The following is a 13011-nucleotide window of genomic DNA, read 5'->3' on the forward strand; positions in this document are numbered from 1 at the left end:
ATCCTCTTCGGTTTGGAGCGTTTTCAGACGCCCCAGAGTCTGTGCGTGGAATCCTGGGTTTGGGGAGCGAAGTCTCAAGCGCTGCGTCAATCCGGTGGGTGTTGCGTGGAATTTGTTTCTTCCGCAGGGCAGACGCTGCGTCGATTTCCCCTCTGGAAGTCGTCCTGCGTCGTCCCAGGTTGGCTGTATGTCGATCCAGTGGGACGTGCGTCGGAGTTCTGGTCGCAACGCGAAGTTGCGCTGCGTCTTTCCGGTTCAGCGTGCAGTGAATTTCTCACTGCAGGGCAGGCTGTATGTCAGTTTTAGCAAGCTATGTGTCAAATTTTTGCCGCACAAGGAGTCTAGTTGCAAGAGTGAAGTCTTTTTGGTTCTGAGACCTCAGGGAACAGGAGGCAAGCTCTACCCAAGCACTTGGAGAGCACTTCTTCACCACAGTCAGAGAGCAGCAAGGCAGCAGTCCTTCACAGAAAGCAGTCAGGAGAGTCCTTTGGGGAGCCAGGCAGTTCTTCTTGGCAGGATGCAGGTTCTGGCTGAGTGCACCAGGTCCTCTTTCAGTTCAATCCTGTCTGCCAGGGTCCCAGTAGAGGGGGTGGCAGTCCTTTGTGTGAGAGCAGGCCCTCCACCCTCCCAGCCCAGGAAGACCCATTAAAAATGCAGTTGTATGCAAGTGAGGCTGAGCATCCTGTGTTTGGGGTGTGTCTGAGTGAATGCACAAGGAGCTGTCAACTAAACCCAGCCAGACGTGGATTGTAAGGTACAGAAAGATTTAAATGCAGAGAAATGCTCACTTTCTAAAAGTGGCATTTCTAAAATAGTAATATTAAATCCAACTTCACCAGTCAGCAGGATTTTATGTCACCATTCTGGCCATACTAAATATGACCTTCCTACTCCTTTCAGATCAGCAGCTACCACTCAAACAATGTATGAGGGCAGCCCCAATGTTAGCCTATGAAGGGAGCAGGTCTCACAGCAATGTAAAAACGAATGTAGGAGTTTTACACTACCAGGACATGTACACTACATAGGTACATGTCCTGCCTTTTGCCTACACAACACCCTGCCCTATGGGTTACCTAGGGCATACCTTAGGGGTGTCTTATATGTAGAAAAAGGGGAGTTTTAGGCTTGGCAAGTACCTTTAAATGCCAAGTCGAATTGGCAGTGAAACCGGACACATAGGCCTTGCAATGGCAGGCCAGCGACAAGGTTAAGGGGCTACTTAAGTGGGTGGCACAATCAGTGCTGCAGGCCCACTAGTAGCTTTTAACCTACAGGCCCTCGCCACATATAGTGCACTCAACTAGGGACTAATAAGTGAATTAAATAGTCCAATTGGGTATGATCCAATGTTACCATGTTTAAAGGGAGAGAGCATATGCACATAAGCACTGGTTAGCAGTGGTAAAGTGCTCAGAGTCTAAAAACCAGCAAAAACAGTGTCCAAAAAGTGGAGGGAGGCAGGCAAAAAGTTAGGGTGGCCACCCTAAGTCTGTCAGTCTTGGTAGCTTGTCAACGAGTGACAAGGCTTAGGAGATGAAGCATGAATCATTCAAATATCAAAAAACAGTAATTAAATTAAACACAGGAAAAGGTTTAAAAATCCAAAACAAATTTATAAAAATAGGAAATATTTTTTTGCTTTAAAATTACACAAAAAAGAATACAATTGGATAAAGGGAACCAGAGATATGAATTTTTAAAGAATTAATGCTTTTGAGCGCTTAGAAATGAATAGCGCCAATCTGGTCATCTGGCTCACCTCGACCGTGGCCCAAGTTAAAGTTTGAGGCCAACTGCGATGGAGCCCTGCTCAGCTACAGCTCGCGGAGGCCTCGGTCAATAGTTTACCTTCGGGCTTAGTTGTTTTCTTGAAGGTTTTCTTCAGCGGAACGAGTCGCCAATCCAATCTAACCTCCTGGAACTGTTCCACTGATATGTGTCACGGGAGCCCTTAGTGGAGATTTTCGAGATGAAAATCCTTCGACTGGGGCAAACCTGAATCTTGATCCAACGTCCTTGGAGCCCTCTTCGGATACACTGCCTGGAAGGTCCCGGTTAATTTTCTACGTTCGGACTTAATCACTTTTTTGAAGATTTTCTTCACCGGTATGAACCTGCAAATCAGGCAGAGTTGCGGTTGAGGCAAGCTGCCTAGAGTTGCCACAGTGTGTCAGTCCCTTTATGGAGCTTTTTTCAAAAAATTCTCAAAACTTCTCCAAACTTCTGATCTTCTACCACACGTTCTTTTAAGGTTCTTTTGAGATCCACAGCTCACACAAAGGTTCCCGAAGCTCTGAGATGCTCCATGAGGGTGCGAACTGCAACTCCCGAATGCACCTGGCACGCACTCCAAATTGACCACTGGACAGTGGTCAGCTGATCAGTTTCTTTAGGAGTTGGTGCAGGGGACTCTGGTTAGCAATTTTTCACCTGTGACAAATAGGGAGTCCCTCCTTGAACAGTTGAAGCCAGGCAAAGTCCTTCTTGTGGAGGAGCCCAAGTGTGCAGCTGGTGCAGTCCTCCATAGTGCAGTGTCCAGGTGCAGGTCAGAGTTCCAGCAGGGCAGTCCTTCTTCTCTTGTAGTTCTTCCTTGTTGGAATCTTGTAGGGATGTGAGGTGTGGGTGCAGTCTGCCAGTTTTATCCTTGCTTCCGGGTGAAAAACAGGGGGTACCACTTCCTGGCAAAAATCAATCCCAGGGAGCAACATTCCTCAAAAATCCATCATGGATGAAAGTGCTTTTTGGTGGTTACATCTGGCTGAGCCCACCCACTGGTGTGGCTAAAAAATTTAAATACACCCTTCCCCTGCCCTCTTCTAATCTAATCAGGGGGCCACCTAATTGTCTGGGTTTGCAGGATGTGAGGGAGGTGCTGGTGTGCTCCAAATCTCCTTCCTTGCCTTTGATAACCAGTTTGGCAGCCCTCTCCCCTTCCTGCCTTTCTATCTGCTGAGGGAAGTTCTTCTCCCCCAGGGAACTTCTCTTTGTGTTCAGCCCAGGCTACTTCACACCTCATCAAGGCAGCCTGGCCAGGCTGCCCAGGTCTGGCCAATAAGAGCAAAGCATTACAGGGCTGAAGTTGGCAACTTTTTAGGTAAAGTTTAAAACTCTTTACCTGAACAAGTTATATTAAATCCAACAATTGTAAGTTGTGGGAGTTATTATAACAACTTTATAAATTAAAATAAAGTCTCCCCATTTTAACCTATGGAGGCCATTCACTACAATGAGGGAAAACAAATTTGGCAGTTTTACCTCATCAGGGCTTATAAAACTATTTTTATATGCTCCCTGCTTATAGTTACATGGTACCCAGCCCTAGGGGCACATAGGTCACACCTTAGGGGTGACTTATATGTAATAATACGGTAGTGTAATCTTTGGAACTACTTTTAATTCCAAAGTAGAATTTGCATGTAACTTTAATTTAAAAGCAGCCAGCAAGGCAGGCCTGCCTTTAAAATAACACTGGGCACCTCAGCAGTGCACCCATGGGTGCACAACCTATGCTGGGGTCCCTAAACCTACATGCCCCTCCATATATAGGGACTTATAGGTGGGTTGACATAGCCAATTATAATTAGCCTAATTTGCATACTGATTTTACACAGAGCACAGGCCTTCGGACTGGTTAGCAGTACCAAGGGCACCACCAAAGTCTGAAAAGCACCCGCAAAAAAGTAACAAATGGGGGCAAAAAGTCAGGGGGCCTCTGCAATCAGCCTTGTTTTTTCACAAGGCCTGTTTGCAATTAAGACCTGCGTAACTTTAATTCTTACATGCCCTGCTGTTAAATGCCATGCACCCTGCCTTCTTAGGCATTAATGCCCACCTTAAGGGTGACTTCAAAATGTTTAAAAGGAGAGTTTAGTCCTATCAAAAGGGTGATTTTGACAGACCTAATTGTCAGTTTAAACTCTGCACAGCCAGGCTGCAGAGCCATCCTTTACATTGCTACTGTATTGTGTGGCACAATGAGTGCTGCAGCATTTAATGTACATGCCCTAAGCAGATGTAGCACCACATACTGGTGACTTATAAGTAAATTTAAATGCGCCAATTAGATGAATGCCAAATTTAGTGCAATTTAAGGGCGAGCAAAGCACTTCACCAATGGTTACTACAAGGGTCTTAAAGCCAACCAAAACAGTTCAAGCTACACCTGGCGGAATGCCACACAAAAGATGATCATTTCAAACACAAGCTAAGGGACCACAGTTAACATTTTCTTGATACTTCTTCTTATTATACTTTTTGAAGGCTCTGAGGCTATAATGTCCCCGAGATAGCTAAGGCTATCTATTACTAGGCCTTAAAAAGGACACAAGAATCATGTCTAGGCTGACATGTTATATGTTCTTCAATTACGATCAACCTACTTGTAACTGTCAGACTATTCTAAGAAGAAACCCAAACTAGTTTAAACAATTCCCTAGGGACCACAGCAATCACTAGGAAAAAGTTGTTTCATTCCAGAGTGTAACTGGTTGCATAGTAAAAATCCTGTTCTCTGCTAATAAACATACTTATTTGTTTATAACTATAGCTTTCTACAATATTCTACATCATGTTTATGCTCAGATGAATATTAACTGTCACAATCAGTCTTTAATGGCACGGGACCATGTTTTCAAATGCTCAATACTGCATTTAAAATTATAAGGAGCTATTTGGAGGGTTTTTATCTTATACACATCTAAGAGATTGTTAAAATGTATTTTTCCCATGGATCTATAAAATCCCTCATGAGCTAGAGCTTTTCACTCTATATTGGAGAAGAGTTCATAATTACTTAATTGACTAGTTAATGTCCTACCTAGATTGCTATAGCTTTTCACTACCTCTATTTTTCCTCAAGTACCAGGAAGATGATAGCCCCATATTTCCAGTAAATACTAAAATCTTAATAAATACTACATTTCGTAGCTTGGAGATATTCATATTTAAGAAATGTTTTTCAGAAAAATTATTTAATTCAGTCATTCTGTCAAATTGTTCTGTAGGCCTTTTGAGATTAAACCATGTAACACTACATTATCTGTACATACCAAAATATGCACTGGTTTTAAACTGATTTTTGGTATAAATGTTTTATGTTCATAAAATGTTGTTGTAAATCGACAAAATACAGTGAGAACAAAACTGGAGCCAAAAGATAACCCTTTTACAAACCATCTTGTTTAGTAATGGGAGTGGAATGACCTTTAGTTTCTCCTAATAAAACTTTCTACCATGTAGATGAGTGAAGTGTGACAATCAGCCTTAATTGAGCAGATAGAATTCCCATCAATTGTACTTTCCACAACAGGAAGGGCATATTTACTCAGACAGAACAGACATAGATTATGAGTGATTTGTGTTCCTTACAGTATCTGATTGCAAGTCAGTGCCAATTGATAACCTATTTGTGAAAGCTGTACAGAACAACTCCTGTCCAGACTGCACATCCGAGCTCTTGTATACATTGGCTGTAAGACACAGTTCAAAATATCTCATTCTCATGCTACAAAGATACAAAGTAGATGGTAGCAAAATCAATACTGATATCACCAAATCTAATGCTGATCAAATATCAATCTATAGGAAAACATACATTACTGTGGCTATTGATTTCCATCATGGACACTCATTCAACTTTGGTCTCTACATCCACCTTAAAAATTAATCTGGCCAGACTGAATGTGATGATGCTTCTCTTACAGTAAAGCACAGGTTACCCTGGAAACTTTCAAATTCCTATCCTATATTTCTACAACCAAAGTTCTAGAGCAAACAATATTTACCATGATGTATGTAAATTTAAAAAGGCCAAATAACATAAAAGTGTATGTTCATTCCCGTTATGTGGCCTTCCAAGGATAAAACTACATAACGATTGAACTTTTTCTAACATTAATAATAGGTCTTAAAACAAAAAAATGAGTATCAGTGTGTGCTATGTACAAATGTTGGTCTCATACACTTAAACCACGTAGTGTTTTTTCATAAATCTAAGTGATTTATTTTTCCCCACAGTTATATATTGGATTGCATTTCATTAAACTAATCACACTGTTAGCATTCTGGTGGGTACACATTTTACATACTACATCAGAACATCTTCAGTGTCAATGCAAATTCCATTATAAAAAATATGATCTCACAAGAGGATTGTGAGAGAAAACTAGGAAACACTGCACCCTAGAACTGAACTTGAGAGATTGCCTCCTTGGCTCTCGCAAGCAGCTGAGAACTCTCATGACAGGGTCGCGAGAGCTGGCAATTATGGTGGGGTTCTCTGGATCTCACAGGAGTCTCACAAGTGATTTTAAGAACAAAAAAGGGAAACAGTACAAAACAATATATATGATAAAACCAGAGGGTAGCTCTGAAAAGACCCTATTTTAGCTAACAGGTTAGAGGCTCTTGTGCAAGAAATGGCACCTCAAAAATATATTGCTGATACCATGTATCCATATGAGAATTACAAGTATGGGCAAATACGACTTACTTCTGAAATATTGAACATTTATCTTTTGAATACTCACATATATTTTACTAACATTTTGCATAGTATAAACCATACCCTGTTACAATAAATAACTTTTCTTTTTACAAAATAATATCTAACTACTTCATATATTACAAAATCAAATTACCATACAAAGACATACATAAATATTGTAATTAAAAAAACAGAAATTCACTTAAAAAACACAAAGGTCAAAGTAACTTTATAGTTAAGTTTAATAAAAATATCTGTTTTTGATTTTTTTAAAATAACTTAAAAATTCACTGAAAAACCAAAGGAGTTTCGCTCTGCAGAATTCCGCAGAGTGCGAAAAAACTCTGCGCGATTAAGCAAAACTCTACAAGTGGATGGAAGTGCATGCCTGCCTGCCTATACATGCTGCTTTTTTTACAGGTAAGCAGGGTGATATGTGCTTTCACACTGACAAATCAATGGGAACAACATCATGTGGTCCGCATGGGTGCAGCCACTTTTACCTGCTCTCCTGTGTTCTGTCTGTGCAGGGTGCTGGACCCTTCTGTATCCAATCAAAATCTTTCTAGTTCTCCCCGTATCCAACTTATCCACCCCTCATATACCTTTAAGTGTGCGTCTTTGTGTTTATGTAGTTTATGTATTTGCCTTTTTTATTTTTCTGTGATTTTTATTGTACTTTTGTGGTTTTCCCTTTCCCGCCTTAGTTCTTCCTTTCTTCTTCTATTAATTTCTTCCTTTTCCTATTTCCTCATTTTTTACTCCACTTAGTGCCATGGCAGAGCAGGGCAAGATGGGAAGTGGCAGCCCCAGTGTGGCTGCTAGCCTTACTCCATTGCAGTCACCTGTGCTGCCAAGGGGTGCAGCATGCACCACATTTTCAGAGGTGGAGGTGGCCGCACTTGTTTTTTACATGCATCGCTACCTTTCCTCTATGCTGGCAGCAGGTGACAGGCCTGGGAGTGGGTCCAGCACACCCAACAGCAGTTGACACACTGTTGGGCCGATTTCCTCAACAGGGAGCAGGACCTCCCGACCTGCTAGGTGGTGAGGTTATGGGGCTCAGTGAGTAATTATTATTTGCTGTGCTCTATAATGCTAATATTATTTTTTTCAAATAGCATGTAGCCCACACTCTTCAGTAGATTAATTATATTTCATGAATCTTATGTGATACAGTTTGAGATAGCCAGGCAGTTGGTGCTACTTAAAGGTACTCCTCTGCTCTCACTAGGGCAATTGTTTAAGAAGCCACGCAGACTCCTCTGTCCTGTCATTAAGATAATGGTAGTAGTATTATCAGTAAGTTAGTATTCTCTGTACTTTTTTTTTCATGCAGCTCATACAGTCCCAGGCAATTTACCAGTGATGTGTAGCATTCATCTACACATTGAAAAAAGGGAGACTGAGTTGGGCCATCAAAGGGGGTTCAGAATGAGAAGAGAAGCAAAGATCATTTGTTGCAATGCATTAGTAGTTTTAGCTGCAGTTTAGGAAAATTGGAATAGGGCTCAGGTTTTAGGAATTAGGAATAATGTCAGCTTGATTCTAACACTATAGGTGATCTGTTTTAAAAAAGTACAATGTTACTGCATTTGCCTGTCAAAATACTTTTTAGCAGATTAACTGTATCACGAATCTGTTTTTTAAAATCTTCTTTATTTCTTACATCAGCACCCTTGGGCAAGAAGAGGGCTTAAACCATGAGCTCTGTCCACTCAGGCTCCCCAACAGACCCCTTCCCCCACCACGTCTTCAACAAGGGTAGCCAAATAATCGCTCCCCAGCTCCGGGCCGTCATCAACAGTTCCTTCGAGACCGCAACCGTCCCAGATATTTGGAAACACGCCAAAGTCAACGCCCTGCTAAAAAAAACAAAGCAGACCCCGAAGACCTCACAAACTACCGACCGATCTCTCTACTCCCCTTCCCTGCGAAGGTCATAGAGAAGATAGTAAACAAACAACTGTCCCGCTTCCTGGAGGACAACAACATACTCAACGTCTCCCAGTCTGGATTCCTCAAAAACCACAGCACCGAGACCACCCTCATCGCCTGCACAGACGACATCAGGACCAGACTGGACAAGGTTGAAACCGTCGCCCTCATCCTTCTAGACCTCTCCGCAGCATTCAACATTGTATGCCACCAAACCCTTCGTACACGCCTTTTTGACTCCGGAATTCGCCACAAAGCCCTGGACTGGCTCACCTCCTTCCTTTCCGAAAGAACCCAAAGAGTTCGCCTTCCCCCCATTCCGGTCCAAAGCCACCAAGACCATTTGCAGGATCCCCCAAGGATCATAACTCAACCCCACCCTCTTCAATATCTACATGGCTCCGCTCGCCAGCATCATCCGCCCCCATGGCCTCAACATCATTTCATACGCCGACGACACTCAACTCATCCTCTCCCTCACGAGAAACCCATCTACCGCAAAGAGCAACCTACACGCTGGACTCCTCACCATCGGTAGCTGGATGACAGCAAGCCACCTCAAATTGAACTCAGGAAAAAACTAGATCGTCATCTTCGGACCCAACAAGACAGCATGCAACAACTCTTGGTGGCCTGCAACCCTAGGACCACCCCGACACCCACCACCCATGCACTCAATCTCGGCATCATACTTGACTCGTCTCTCTCCATGACTCAGCAAATCAACGTCATATCATCCTCATGCTTCAACACCCTCTGCATGCTACGCAAGACCTTCAAATGGATTCCAATAGAAGCCAGAAGAACGGTCACCCAAGCCCTCATCAGCAGCAGACTGGACTACGGCAACGCCCTCTACGGAGGGACCACAGCCAAGCTTCAGAGAAAACTCCAGCGCATCCAGAAGGCCACCGCACGTCTCATCCTCAGCCTCCCTCGCCACAAGCACATCTCCGCCCACCTCAGATCCCTACACTGGCTGCCCATCAACAAAAGGATCATCTTCAAAATCCTAATCCACACGCGCAAAGCCCTCCACGACACCGGACTGGCCTACCTCAACGAACAAATCAATTTCCACATCCCAACCCGCCAGCTTCGCTCCGCCGACCTCGCCCTCGCAACAGTTCCCTGCATCTAACGCACCACCTCCGGTGGCAGATCCTTCTCGCACCTCGCCACCAAAACCTGGAACTCCCTCCCCACCAACCTATGCAAGACCCAAGACCTCCTAACTTTCAGAAAGCGCCTCAAAACTTGGCGCTTCAAGCAGTAACACCCTCCCACCCACAGCACCTTGAGACCCTACTGGGTGAGTAGCGTGCTTAAGAAATGTGATTGATTGATTGATCCCACCCGTCATCATTCATCATCTTCCTGCCCGTGGCATTTCACCACCTATTACACAACTGTAGCATACTTCAATTTGACACTTCAATGTGGCTGTGCAATATATATCTGCTTCAGTTTATGCAGCATTTACAAAGTTTTCAATGCATTGAAATTTGCAAACTGAAAATAAGTTGAGTGTTTTCCTTCCCTCCCAGTGCACATTCAGTCACCTCCTAGTACCTCATTCCTTTATTCGTTTCTCAGTTCTGTCCCAGTGTACCAAAAAGGGGAAAAATCAATTTTTGGTATGTGCCACATTTTTCTGGCCAAGTGATTCATATATTTCATGGCTTATACAATTAATTTATGCCTGTTCAAATTCTTCCTTTTCAACATTTGTCAACTACAATGACTAACTAAGCAAAGCTTAGGCACATGATGATCAGTGACACCCCCCTATTCTATCGCAAAACCTCTTCCTACCCAGCCTAATCTGTCTACCTTACCCAGCAATAGAGTAAGTTAAGTTCCCTTTCCTTACTACCAAGCGCATGTATTTGTTGGAAATAATTTGAGGTGCAGGGAGAGGCCAGGGAGGAGAGTTGAACTAAGGGTCAGATGTATGACCTTTTGTTTTGCCACTCGCAATTTGCGATCAGTTTAGGAATCGCAAACTGCGAGTCACAAAACAAAATGTACAACAGTGTTAAATGCACTGTTTGTGATTCCCAATGGGATCACAAATGACCTACCTTATCAATATTCATGAGGTAAGTCGCAATTTGTGACCCCATTGGAAATGGCTGCACTCACAGGGATGGTGGCCTGCTGGGGACAGCAGACTACCATGTCTGTGACTGCTTTTAAAAAAAGCAGTTTTTAAAAAAAAAATCAGCTTTTTTCCTTAAAGGAGAACGGGATGCATTTAAAAAAAAAGTTTGTTTTCATTTTTCAGTGCAGCCAGTGGTCCGTGGGACCACTAGCTGCTTTGAAAAAATATTTGCGCTTCCATTCACAAAGGGGAAGGGGTCCTTTTGGGAACCCTTCCCATTTGCAAACAGGTTAACACCAATTTGAAATTGGTGTTAATTGCGATTGATTTGCAACCACATTCACGGTTGAAAAACAAACATACATATCATTCAGGCTCAGTATTAGGAAGGGCTGCCCTGAACACACCCCTTCCTAATGCAGAATCGCAAAACCCAAATTGTGATTCAGTACAAGTTACCAAAATAAATTTGTACATGTGGCTCTAAGTGCCTATTTCTGAGTTTTGTGGATGGGATACACTGTGACAACCATGCCAAATACAAACCACATATCCCATTCCTTCCCCTGTACTGCAGTGCATCATTTTGCCCACTGTCAACTTATGGCAGACAGGATATCCACATTTTCTAAGTGATGTATGTGACATAGTATCATTATTAGTCATCTACCTCTTTGGAATCAGGGTAGAATTAAAAGGCATTTGGATAACAGCAGGGCCATTGAAATTAAAGTAAGACAATTGTCCATTACAGCTGCTCCAGCTGCAGATTGCAGAAAGTAGCAAAGTGCTAACGTGCTAGCTAGCATGCCTCCATTAAAGTAGCACAGCAAAAATACTTGTACTCCATAGTGAATAATGCCTTACTCATTAATGAGAGGAAATGAGAGAAAAGTTATTTTTCTTTTTCCACACAAAGTGTCTGATTTCCAGGAAATCCTTTAAAAGAAAAAAATAAGATTTTGAATCTGTTGTGCTGTTTTTTTGCCTTAATTCCTTTTAGCCAGTCAGTGGTTTCTGTGAGGCATGTGTGGGTAAAAAAATGGCCCTGTGACTCGTAATCACATCACATTCCAATGGCCCTAGGGGACCAGTAATGCTACTGTGGCTATGCCCTTATATTATTTTAAACAAGAGTTTGCACAGAGCAATGTTTACAATTTGTCTTTTTCTTTATTTGTTCTTTCTTAATACAGCTAATTCTGTGGGCCCACCATCTATACTATAGAAGATTGCAGCCCGGCTGTGGCAGCAGAGGTTGGAGGCTATCCTGGTTGAGTTCCAATGGCTGTTAGTTCTGGAGGAGAAGGCGGTTGAGGCACCTGATGCTGTCGTGGTCCCCCAGTGTCTCCACCCAGCTGCCAGCACCTCCAACCTCCTGGCAACTACATCGCCCATGCTGCCAGCAGCTGCCAGTCACCCGTACACCAACCATTGCTGTCCCCTCCCACTCAGACTGCCAATTTCAGTTCAGAATCCACCATCAGCTGTCACAGTTGAGATGTCAGATGGCTTACATGGAGAAAAACCAGGAGGAGGTCCTGACCCTCATTGAGAATGCCCTTTTCTAGCTCTTTTTATTTTTTCTTTTGATGGAAGGGACTTTGACTATGGGCGGTGAGGGTAGGAATTGGGAAGAGACCAGGATTTCAGATTTTGTTGGACTAGTTTTCATAGGAATTATTTTAGACATTATTTGGAGAATGAAGTGATTTTTCTGGGGAGAGAGTTCGGGCCGTAGCTGTGTCTAAAGAATTTAAAATCCCCATAGATACTGAATGGAAAAAAAGCTTTTTTGGGACCTCCAATTTTTCTTGGCCTCTCCACTTTATGAATCACCCCAAACATTTCAACACAACTGTTGGACTAACTGTCTTATTAGTTTTGAAACTTTCATGAAGATTTGCCAAATGATGCCAAAGTTATTCACAAAATAAAAAACTGTTTAGCTGCTGTTTTGAAAGTTTCGTGGTGATCTTTCAAGTGGGGCCAGAGAAAAAGGGGGATCTCAAAATTTGTTTTCCCAATGCATTTTTCCAAAGGGATTTTGAACACAACTACAGCCCTAAGTGCTAGACACAATTACACTAAATTTAGCAGAAAGCTAGCTCTTGGTCTGGGAAGTGTGCTTTTTAGGTCGAGCATAAGCATTTGACCTGGTGTATACTTAAGTATAAATACACTGTGGGTTAAAGTGATTTCATTTGTTGGTTGCAGTGTCCTTCAAAAAATTCTTGCTCATTAGTGGTCAGTTCTGCCTTTTTCTTCCCCTTTTTTCTGTTTCAGAGCAGTGACCAACTACTGTATTGTTTCACTTGGTTTCTTTATCTGTTCCTGTGACAGACTATTTTTTGACATTTCTTTGGTGGTCCCCTTTCACTGTGCTTATTTTAGGCTGGTAGGTGCCTGCGTTTTATTGCAGCATTCCGTGCCTCCCACCTCCTCCCATGTGGTAGACAATTGTTTTGGCTTTATTCCAAAG

Source organism: Pleurodeles waltl, chromosome 10 (assembly GCF_031143425.1).
Source record: "Pleurodeles waltl isolate 20211129_DDA chromosome 10, aPleWal1.hap1.20221129, whole genome shotgun sequence".
NCBI lineage: Eukaryota > Metazoa > Chordata > Amphibia > Caudata > Salamandridae > Pleurodeles > Pleurodeles waltl.